Source organism: Ambystoma mexicanum, chromosome 10 (genome assembly GCF_040938575.1).
Source record: "Ambystoma mexicanum isolate Mex_15411 chromosome 10, UKY_AmexF1_1, whole genome shotgun sequence".
NCBI lineage: Eukaryota > Metazoa > Chordata > Amphibia > Caudata > Ambystomatidae > Ambystoma > Ambystoma mexicanum.
Genome location: NC_090932.1, coordinates 653059680 through 653072200, shown reverse-complemented (window position 1 = coordinate 653072200; position 12521 = coordinate 653059680). Strand labels below are relative to the sequence as shown.

General features: G+C 39.6%; 1 protein-coding gene across 2 annotated transcripts in view; it reads right to left on the bottom strand.

Moving 5' to 3' along the window:
* PLOD2 (procollagen-lysine,2-oxoglutarate 5-dioxygenase 2) overlaps nt 1-12521 on the bottom strand; it is a 517076-nt gene that overhangs the window by 159374 nt on the left and 345181 nt on the right. The window lies entirely within an intron of this gene.

The following is a 12521-nucleotide window of genomic DNA, read 5'->3' as shown; positions in this document are numbered from 1 at the left end:
TAACGAGGCAATGAGAACATTGGCCACTCAGATACATTATCCTCCAACCTTGGGTCAGATGTGGGACAGGGGGGGCAATATTGCCGTAATTAACACACTATGTGGCCTCAAGTGTTTAGTAAAGCCCTTGCATGATCCTGGTACACTGCCCCCGTGTCATGTTCTGACCTGCATCAGGGAATACTGCTTCGGCCAGAATCATAGAATTATTAAACAACCTCTACATTTAAAATAAATGAAATTGGTTGGGATTACAGCCACTGTGGCATTGTGCCATCCATCAACTGGATTTTTAAATCGTAGTGGGCAATTTCAAAACTACATGGGCACTTTAATCACACAGCTAACTGACATCTTAATCAAATTTGAATCTTCATTTTTATAACAGCTATTCTCCCAGAGGATTTGATGTCTCCAATGAAGGAAGTCCTGCACTATTGTCTCAATAAGGCACATATGATTTGCTTTAAGCACTGAACCACAGAGGGAGGTAACACCGAATCCCAAGTATCTGTTCACAGATTTTGAACGAATCCATCAAATTATGTGACATCCTACCAGGATGAGGCCATATTAAGCATTTCAGATGTGCCTGTCTTGACAATAACGAAGCACTGATTCCAAATATATTATGAAAGTATGCATTCTATTATAATCTCATGTGAACAATTTTTAGCATTGGCCATAACAAGCCAGGCACTGTTTTATAACGTCTAATGCCCAAGAAAACATTCACAGTTTCTCCTTTGCTTTCAATGCATTTCCTTCAGGACACTCCCATTGCACCAATCTACATCAAAACCTTTTTGTAGGGGGTCTCAAAAGTAAGTCTACCCCCAGATGATTACATAAAGTGGTATTTGAACTGGTAATATTTGACTCTCCGAATGTAAAACATGTTTAGGGCTGAAATTGATTAGTGCAGCCAATGTGTAATCAATCATGTATAATTATGTTGGTTATATATATATATATATATAAATATATACACGTTAAACAAAGAGTACAACAGCCGGACCTCCGGCGCCCCAGAGGAGGATCTGCACTCCAATCGATTCCCACATCTGTGTTGTGCTGTAACTTCAAGAACCAGCCTGACTCAGTTGTTTTCCTCTCGTAGTATCCAAAATGTATTTATTGTTAAACCATTAAAAAATTGTTATAAAAGGACAACGCTCGTATGACGCATTTCGCAGTGTGCTCTCTGCTTGTTCACATACAAATGTTTCAAACACCACGGTGATATATATACTCTTTCACATTGTTAGTCTCTATGGTTTCCACTCTGCAATTGTCCTATATCAGTTTCCTCTTTTCTCCGCCTTCTACACACAAATATCACAGTGGCCATTTTGAGCTGGTTTTCAAACCACAAGTGGTGTGTATGAATGATTTTAAATATGCCTTTTATTTCTACTCACTGGTGAATATGATTGGCCATTTTCAATAGTATTTTCCCTGTGTAGAAAATACGGTTTTAAAAAGAAGGACAATTGCTTGTATAATGTTAAATAATTATTATACATTCAATAAAAATATGTAGCTCTAGAGAAATTAATGAATAAAACCAAAACAGTAGTTTTTCCGAGATTATGATCCTAAAGTGCTTGTGGCATTTAGAAAAAAGGGGAAAGGGTAGGCAGTACTGTTCTTATTTTCCTTGAGGTTATAAGATACTTAGTGCATCAAAACTATAGCAGCAACAATCGCTAATTCCTTGATAAGGTGCATAGTGCATAAGAAGGTGCTAAATTTGTTGGCAAAAGCATGGCAACAACTCTTATTCCGATTATGATTTTAAAGTGCTAAGTGCATAAATATAAAAACATAGCTGGCAAAATGTGTTCTTTTCTGCAAATAAAAGTGCTTAGTGCCTTCTTTCAAATTGTGTATCATAAATGCATCATGCATGATCATTGTTGCTGCATTAAAGGTTTGTGTTTATATATATATATATATATATATATATATATATATATATATATATATATATATATATATATATATATATATAAATATAAATGTACTATTTGATGGGTTTTTATTGGAAAAAACATGTTTTGCTATTGAAAACCGAAACAACTAGGATCTATGTTTTCACCACCTCAAACTGAGCAAAATGCCTTCGAACCATGTGCACCTCATTCCAAACACAGGACCAGCTTTTGCCGCCTTTGGCACTCAACCTAACTCTTCGAACCAGTGTTCTTGCATTTTGAACCAGCTCGATGCTGCATAATACCTTGGTGTTTTTCACGGAGTCCATCACCTGATCAGCCCAAATCAACTGCTCATGGCCGGGCACCCCCTCACACACCTCGAGTGTCACTAGTCGACTTGAACCAGCAGTTAACAAATGGCTTGACCTGGCTCGGCCTCGAAATGCCACTTTTTGAAGTGCACACCAAAGCATCAGGATCACAGCTCTGAACTGGAGCTTTGCTCATCAACTCTATCCAGATGTTACTGCACATCTTGAAATGGATCGACCCCGAACCGATGTTGGTGAGCCGTGTGATTACACATTTGAAGTGACTGCCGTACAATATTTAAGTCAGATCTACAGTCCTTTGTACAGCTACAGAGTGCCTGAAATGGAGCAGCTCGTAGTATAGGTGCACTTCTAATCAGATACCAATTTGAGATATTGTTTATAGTGCTTAGATGGGCCCTGATTTACATGTTGGCCTATGAAAAAATACTCTCATATATAATCAGAGATTAAGAAAAGGCTGTCTGACTAGCCAGTGGAAATGAAGTATGTGTAGGCAATACAGAAATGCCTATGCAGTAACAGTCTGGCAACTATCACTGTACAATCGAAGGCTTGAGGAGAGGCAGAATGTCTAGAAAGAAGCATTTTCTGTGTGGTTACTAGAGGCATCCATAAATGGCACACTTGTCAGAAAGAGTTTATGCTTGAAAGACACCAGGCACATTTCAGAATATCTGGTCACATAGCTCTGTGAAATAAGAGCTTTCCGGTGAGATCTGTATTTAACATACACATCCCTTTAAGATGGCCATTTAAAGTGTCACAGCACTGTAGCAATAAGCACTACACAAAGAACCAGCTTTTGCTTAATTGTTTTAACATGAAATGTCTTCCTGCTGCCTCGGGAGACAAATGCTTAACCCTTGATCCAAATGATACCAAACAAAAAGTGAATACGTGCACGTCTACATTTCAGTAACTGTGAGTAATTTGTTTCAAAACAACTTGTGATTAATGTTTGAAATGCCACCCTGTTGTTATGGTAGTTGTGCTAATTCTATGGCTTAGTTTATTTCACAAATTGTCTTGAAAATTTAAAAAAACACTGTTTCACCACACAGGAAATTGTGAATCTTTATTTGAAAAGATGCATAAGTGTAAAATGGTGGGTCAGTTCTTCTTGGATTTCTTTTAAAACACATTAACTTGGTTGTATCACCCATTAATATGTTGTTTACAAAACACCAATAGTTTTTCAATTTTGGTGTTTTAATGAATGAGTATATTTACATTTCTGCAACAGATTGGCATTTTTCATTGTTAATTTGTTTACCCTAGAATGTAATTTTTCTTCAGAGATCAATGTTTTTTCAAGAATCTGGACAGATTATTTGGATGAAAAAGATGGTGCATCATGTTCTCTAAAGGGGAAAAAGTTGTATGAAATCTGCTGTATATTCACTTTCGGGGGCATTAAGTTCCCCCATCAAAAGTTAATTGAGTGCAGAGTCACGTGGTTAAACCCAGCTTCAAATGTAATTCTCAATTCCAAGAGGTGGGCAAAATTATCAGTGAAGGAAAACCAGAGGCCTGCTAAAAGCCAGGTAATGTGTGAAGCAAGTTAGTGTTCCTTTGTGTAAATGAGATCACTGAATTGTTGAATTGTGTACCTCTCTAGGGCTTAATGTCACCAGCTTGGGTTACATTTTACACAATTCATACACATGCCTGAATCAGGGTATGTCAGCGTGCCTTTGTGCATTGTTTGTAGAAGAACACAAACCACCGTGGTATCCTCTGTTCATAGCTTCTATAACTGAGAAGAGTTATGTTTGTTTTGAATTTAGGATTGTTTTACGTCAACAGTGGTTAAATGTTGCTGGTATACCAAACATGTTACAACTGCTGATGGACTAGTCTTCATAAGGAAATGGTTCAGTAAAACCTGCATTGCGAAATTCCGGTAACGTTATTTAAAGCAATCTTATTGTAGGAGGTGGTAAGTAAAAATGTGCAGGCGTGTCGGCAAAAGGATGTCGTACCTTATGAACTTAGTGATTGAACTATACAACCCCTCTTTGTTAAAGATTAACTTGCTGCATATAAACATCTGCAGTCATTATTACCTTCCCAAAAAGACTATTTGTCTTGGAATTATAACCTTTTATCAGAAAATACTTTAAATGATTATTCTAGGATTTGATAATGGATTTTGCTCTGTAAGCCAAGCTCAACATCGATATCATGACGACAATATATACAAGAGGTGATTATTAAAAATAGACATTGTACAGTTTAAAAAGAGTCAGTTTACAGTTTGTTTGTTTATTAATTTGTAGGGTGCACCAAACCCTTAGGTAACTGGGCGCACAGCGTACAAAGAATACTTGAAAAGCTTGGTTGCAGGTATAGACAGGTACAGGTGGGAAACATACATATATACATACATACATTAATAATAGATTCTGGATGCAGTGCATATAATACAGTACAGTAGGGCAAACATTCAGGAAAGCTCTCACCAATTCTATACTAATGCAATCATTAAGTCATAGTGGTCGTTAGATCATAGCCAGTTAAGGGTCTTTCATCTGAAACTGTAGTGGGACTGGTCTATTCTGAGCTGAAGTGGCAATGCGTTCCACTGCTGGGCAGCATTTACTGGGAAACTATTCCCTACTGTTTTTTTAAGTCTGAATCTCAGTATTTGGAGGCAGTGGGAGTTGACTGCCCTGGAAGGGCGGGAGGATGTTTTTCTGTCCTTGAGGTAAGATGGGGCTGCGTTATTTAGACATTTGAATGTTAGAGACACAGTTTTGAAGAGGATACTATTACTGATTTTCAGCCAGTGATGGTCTCTCCTAGTATTCGATTCATGCTCTCTAGTTGGGGGGTTCAGTGCCGTTCTGGGAGCATTGTTTTGCAGTGTCTGTATTTTGTTGATGATGTATTCATTAGCTCCTAAGTGTAATGCGTTACAGTAGTCAAGTTTAGATAAAATGAGAGCACTGGCTAAAATAATGCAGCTAACTTGTGACAGGAAGGGTCTACATGCTCTAATAAGTTTACAGGTGCAGGCAATGGAAGAGGCCAGAGAGTTTACCTGTTTTTTAAGAGTTAAAGTAGAATCCAGATAGAAGCCAAGCGTCTTAACTTATTTGGCAACTGTAATTATGTTGCCATCAATGTTGAAGGCAGCATAGTCAGTGTCAAGTTTTTTTAGAATAGTAGCCGAGCAATTTTATCGTCATTAAGGCAAAGTCCATGGGTTGCCATCCATGCCTGAATGAGAATGTATATTTCATTTACCAAGGCTGTATCTGAAGCAAAATTGCCCAAAAGGAGTATGAGGATCTGGGTGTCATCCGCATAATTTGTGTAGGTGACACCTAATCTATCCAATTTGTCAAATAAAGGCTTGGTAAAAATATTATACATTATAATGTTAAGTAATGTCATTTTTTCAATAGTTTATTTTGAGAAAATGCACCCCATGTTGTCTCTCAAAACATCCTTCCTTCTTGGAAAAGGTCATACACAGTTAAAATGATCTGTTTGTTCTGTGAGCGCCAGTGAAATGTTTCATTTTGGCTGCTGCCCACTTATTAGTCCTGCTGAACCTGAACATTTGTGGCAGTATGCACAAACACTAATAACTGTACAAAAGTTATTAGTGCCTAAAGGAGTCCCCTTCAACTCCCTCCATGTGGGCAATGGGTCCTCAGTGTCAGGCAAGTTCCTGCAGGATAGATGCTATCAAATGAAATGTTTCCAAATACCAGGTTGGTCCTGACATTGGGCAAACCTCTGTGCCTGCAGATCTCATTCTGCTTCTAGCACCCCCTGTTCTTTTCCTCTGGTTGGATGTTCTCACGCATAGATGGCGTTGCTCTAACAAACAAATACCTGACAGTGGGACTCTCGATTACAGAGAGAGTCAGACAGAGACATTGAGTGAGGCAGAAAGAGACAGAGAGAAAGAGAGTGCAGAAATTTTGCAGAAAGAGATAGGGAATTGGCGTATGATAGACTGGCCATACCTAGTCACATACTATGCATCCCCTCAACATTTTTTGCTCACCAAGTTACAATAATTGAGACTGTGTTCTAGGCATTTCCATTTGTTGCTCAACAACAAATCTAAGTCAATAAAGTTTCAGTGTATGGCAGTTGGCATTGAAAACATAAACTTTGTAATAGGGTAACCAGTGTGATGAATTACAGAGCCTTTACTTGGACCGAATTGCTGAAACCCCTCTATTTACGTTGCATTTTCTCTTTGTGCGAATCGAAAATACAAGCACGAGCAATCGGCATACATGAGATGTGTTTGTTGGAGTTGCTCTATGAGAAACTGGCACGTTTTATTGCTTTAGAAATGATCAACAATCATTTACAATGTATCCTACTTGGAAAGTTCTCATTGACCTTTTGGTAGGAACAGAGGTGCCCCTTGACAAATGAATGGAAAGGCAACGCCGTAATTGGCGAGTATTGTCTCTAGTTGGATTAGGGGAGTTTATTTAACTATTAGTGAAAATCATAAGATGTGCACATTTTACTCAGTTTCTTGGAGTTCTGATATCATCTGACTACCACTCAAAGTTACAATCGGTGTGCAACACACTGGTGTCAGTACATTGTATTTATAAGATCAGCACTATGCTGCCCCCAAGAAAATTGCAATGTTGTGTTTTTTTTTCCGCATGTTTACACATGTATTCAAGCATCGCTGTCAACTCCATTAACTCTTTTTGAGTGTTTTGTTTTGAGTTTCTATTAACATTGTACAGCCTTCAATAATGGACAGAAAATGCTTTGGAGAGAGATTCCATGAATGAAATCACACTGTCATATTTAACTTGCCATATCACTGCTCCTATCCCAGCTCAAATACTGATAAAAGTGATATACAATCCTCCCCAGATGCTAAGGGGGAATAAGCGTCTCCAAAGAGCAGGAAATGTGGGAAAAATCAGCCTTGAACGCAGTCTATTTGGTATCACTGAAGAAATGAATACTGTACTTTCTATGCAGACCTGATATAGCTTACAAGCAACCAACTATACAACAATGAAGAGTACCTAGTGCCACCCACTGCACTTGGTTTAATCAAATATTTTTAAATGAAAGAGATGCCACCCAGAGGCACTTGGGATGGCAATAACTTATAATAATCTGGATGTGCTTTGAGGTCCAAAGCGAGCTACGAATGGTGTATGGCTGAGCTGAAGACCTTTCCTCTAATATCGTAATACGGCTACTAGCAAACTCTGATAAGACTTATCAAACCTTACACTGAGAGACCTTCCTTTTTCTGACTTTGTTAATGTCTCAAACCAAAGTCACCTACTAGTCCCAATAAAAATTGCCCAAAGGGCATGCAAGACACAATCCCAAAACCAAACCTAGAATGGTGCCACATCAATCTATCTGCGTTATGATTGGTGCTAAGGAGCAGTCGGACATTGCCAAACAGGACACAGAGCATGCAACAACCACAGCAATGCATTCAGCAGTTTATAAAACTCCTTCAGTGGTATTGCCAGAGTGGTTTTCTCAGAACATTATGGAACAAGGCATTCCAATGTGCTGAACTGGGACAAGACTTGCATGGCAAACTTCCATGGATATTTCCTAGAAGAATTGTAAAAATGCAGTGCTAAGCAGAAACTTAACCAGGGTAAAAATAATATGGCATTGTTGAAAACGGCATGCTAATTACCTTGAGGCAATCTAAAAAAGGCAATATAGAAACTGGTAATGCAATGTTTTTAAAGGGCAAAACTAGCATGGCACTAACACAATTGACATATTAATGTCCCACAGAACAATTAGCATGCACTTTCCTAATGGCTACAGAGAATCCTTGTGAAGCTCAACTGGGGAAAAATGGCATGACATTGTTGGAATGGATGTCTCATTTTTGTGGAGGAAATTGATCTCATAGACCTAGAGTCCTTTAAGAAGAGGTAGCAAAACTCAGAGGTGGATGGGAATGCAGAAGTTACTCAAACATCAATAATCAAAACGACTCAGGAAGTTGGCAAAACTGCGTTCTGTTTTATTATCAATTATCTAAAACAGGGAGTACAACGGACATCATGTGACATCGCACAGCACAATCACAACGCATTTCAGAAAAAACAGTTCTTTGATAACAAAAACTTGTCATTGTTGACGTCATACTACATGGCAAACTACAAAAACGTATGAGCAACAGTGGTTGGCTTTCAGGGAACGTCTAAGTATACGTTCTATATAGCCGGGGGTTATGATTGGGTATCTTAAATCAGGTGGACAACTAAGCCCATCCCAAATAAATGGTCATCATCATCATCACTAAATACATGACGATTAATTGGTTACACAAACTATAGGGCTCTTAATTACGTGGCCCTCTATGATTGGTTTGGCACTCTTATACCATTCTGGAATATTGCACATACTAGCAGCACGCAGGCTACCATTCCGGGTGCATGGTGGTTTGGCGTGGTCTTGCCTCCCCACCAATTAGCCCAACATCTATCATCACTCCTGCAGTCTGACACTCTTTTGAACCTTTGCTGCATTTAATTCTATTAAATGATGAACTCTTCAAGCCGTCAGTGTTTTTTCATTCTGCGTCAAACAGGAGTTTGTTCTTTTCTCACGTTCGTTGTGGCCTTTTTGACAGGCACCCAACTCACTGTGGCCTCGTCTTCTTGGTGGTGGGCCAGCCAAGCCTTTCTCGAAATGTGCCTTGCCATCAGTAATTTCCAACTGTGCAACACACTGAAATCCCTTCCAACAACACGATTTCGAGCCTTGTTAAAGTGCGTTGTGGAATATCCAGGTTCTGTACATTCCTATATGTATACATTGGCACATCACCGCAGCAAAACTAATTCACTACATAGCCAGCCTCATGATAAGTTTTCCCTACTTGCGTTTCTGCATCTGTACAAGTGTAAACTGATTTACATATTCATCAACGTTTCTGTAGCAAGAGCATCTTCATCTCCAGCCCGAAATGTTGCTCATCTTTACCATCTTCACTTCAGATCTTAGAGAATGTTTATGTTCTTTCACCTCGTCCAAATTTTCTGGGTGTGTCAGTTCTTACTTCGCGTGACGTCATCAGTCTCCTTCCATGTTCAAATGAACATTTCTTCTGGCACTCCAACCAGACAGGCACCATTTCTTTGTGCATTTATATAGGGTTTTCTCAATGGGTACCTCATCTTGAAGGTTCTTTGCAGTATTGGCATTCTTACTGGAACTGCACATGTCGCTGATCTGGTTCCCCACATATAGGCAACATGGGGGAGGAGATTTTGATGGGTACTTGACTACACCTCTACAAAATGTGACACTGGTATTGTAATTTCATGGAGTCAATACAGAAACTGGCATGATGGTATCCTTAACTGAGTCCCAATATGGTGTACTTTCTGAACCATACCCTGGAATAGCCCCAAACATCCTTGCAGCCCTAAGGAGGAGGAGGATATAATATCAGTCTCTATCATGAAGAGCCTCATATAAGCTTTAAAAATGCCTTCCTTTCATTCAAACCCAGATGTCAGGTGACTACCTGAAACTCAGGTCAACAATGGCAGAATTCAGCCTCCAGGGCAGCCAACATAAGCACACCTGTCCGAACTGGTTGATAGAGATTTATCTAGAAGTCTAATCAATGCATCAATTAAACTCACCCCCAGCACAAACTCCTGAATCTTCTCCATAGACTGTGACTTCTATTTTAAAATCTACATCACAAAGAAGATGCAAACAGCCAGGTACCAGCTCTTCGGAACTGTCATTCAAGCCCTAGTGCTCTTCAACCAAAATGGTTGCATCACTCTTCTCACAGCTGTTCTAACCACAACAATGGCCCTGTAGAAAGCTGTCCAGCATGCCAGAGCCCACATCATTACATGACAGAAGAATTTCATCCACATCTTCACTGCACTCAAGGAACAGTACTTGTTACCCGCCAAACTTTAAGACTGCCTGCATCACCAACAAAGCAGTAATGAGCAAGACACCATTCTACCTGGCAGAGATGCTCTTCATTTCAGGAGGTCAAAACAGACCATAAGTCAAGACCAGGAGCCAAGATATCTCCAAATTGGAATCCAATAAGTGCAACAAGGAGAAGACAAGAAAACAAGCATGTTCTTGCTATGCTTCCACACTTGTAAAAATGTACTTGTGAACATCCAATTGGCTCCTTATCTCCTGCACTTCAGAAAGAAATTGAAGTCCAAGCCCTTCTTGAGAATCTACACGACAACTTTGACAAAATCACTGCAAATCATAAACCATCTAAATAATGTTAACACATTTTAACACAGTTCATTGAAAATAAATGCAGAGGGAGCCCCCTGCAACTCCACCCACCTCAATTAATACCACACACCAAACCCCCATCTATATTTTCGTTGAACTGTGTTAACATTCGTTATAGAAAATGCAATGTTTTGTGATTTGCAGCAATGGTCCTCAATGTTTGGGTAGGATACCTGTCAAGCAATACTGCACTGACTACTGATGACAGGTTACTGATGATGACCCTCCTTTATCACCCCCTGTCTTCTAGTATGCACACCTTTCTCTACTTGTACAGCTCTCTGCTGCTTTCTAGGTAGCCTGCACTAAATAACTCAATAGCATACATACTAATCTCAAAAGAATGTTCTAGCTGTTTTGCAAACTAACACCCTGACCATTATCTATGGTATCATGGTTGGTTTCTAAACACTCCTCCCCTTAGAGTGCATCTTGACCTTCCTTGAAACAAACCTATGCAGAAGCTGTGACAAGTCTGGCCGTAAAGGACTCACTATAATAGTCATTGCAAGTATACACATACACGTTACGATCTGGTCAATGCAACATACTGGTGGTATGAGAAAAGGAATACCAATATGTATGCAAACCATGTATTTATTTTCCAAAGGGACAGGAATATAATCAAATGAAGGTTGAAAAGCAGAATAATTACCAGGGTTGTCCAACTCCGGGCCTCTAGGGCCAAAATCCAGACAGGTTTTCAGTATATCCCTCATTAATATTCCTGAGAGAAAATGTGCATACATTTAGAATCATTGTATGCATATTTATCTCAAAGATACTAATGAGGGGTATTCTGAACATCTGACATGTTTCCGGCCCTCAGGCCTGGAGTTGGACAATCCAAGAACTTTCACTAAGGTGTATTATCGCTCCAGAACTTTGAACTCATCAGTGGCCCATACCAACACCACCAAGAGATCACTTTAGGGTTGGACTGTTGAGTACACCTTGCCATACGAAGTCTTTGGCCTCAACAGAAGAGGATTTTATGATTATTCTTCTTGATTATTTTTGCTTATATGTGTTTGTCTTTCAATTAAGCAATTGGTCTACAACGTAGGGTCTACACACTTCTTTGAAGGTCGAATAAAGACAGGAGGGTTTGCGGCCCACGCTAAAACAGTTCCTCACAGAAATGTGGCCCTAGTGTTTGAGACCTTGGTCCACCTTTTCCAAAGGATTTTTTTTAATCGCTTTTATCACTGTAGAATTGTGGACAGTACTCTACCCTTACCCCCTGCTGGATAGGTAGTAGACCACTTCTCTCCTATGGAGAGACACCCCACATTAGATGAAGATGTTCTGCTTTTAGGAATTGTAGAGGTAATACACTAACCGTAAACCAGCAAGTAATCCCACGTCTATACGGTGGGCCTCTAAATGTGTTTTTTTGTGAGACAATCCTGAATTAAGCCATTTCACTTTACAGTTGAAAGCAATGACACTGCATTGAACCAATGGGAGAAAGATTAATTGGCACTTCTTGATACCATACAAAAACAAAAAATCTCGTAGTCCAGTAAACAAAATGAAACCTCTATGCAGTGCAAAATGAACACAAAGAACTGTGGGACCTATTATCCGCCATGTTGGGATCAATGTTCATTCCCAGTTGGCTTTTTTTTTCTTTCTTGTTTCAGAAACTTCCCAGAAGCCAAATCATTAATTTCCTGACCCCCAATCTTGAGCCCAAGCGGCCTGTGCCCATTTGGAGGGTTTGGAGCCAGCTTGCGGTTCCTAGGAGGTTAAAGGGAAAAATGCGAATGAACGTTTAAAGCTACCACTTAGCCAAGTTATTTCTGACATCACTTGGTGTGTCCATTTGTCATGTGTGTCTGCTCACAATGCACAGATCATAAATCACGTGAGATCTTGGAGGGCATGTGTTCAGCTCCTTCTCTCCACCAGGCGCCTTTGCGCTCCCCAAGCCACATTCCTGGCGATCCCTCTGCACACAGAATGCTGA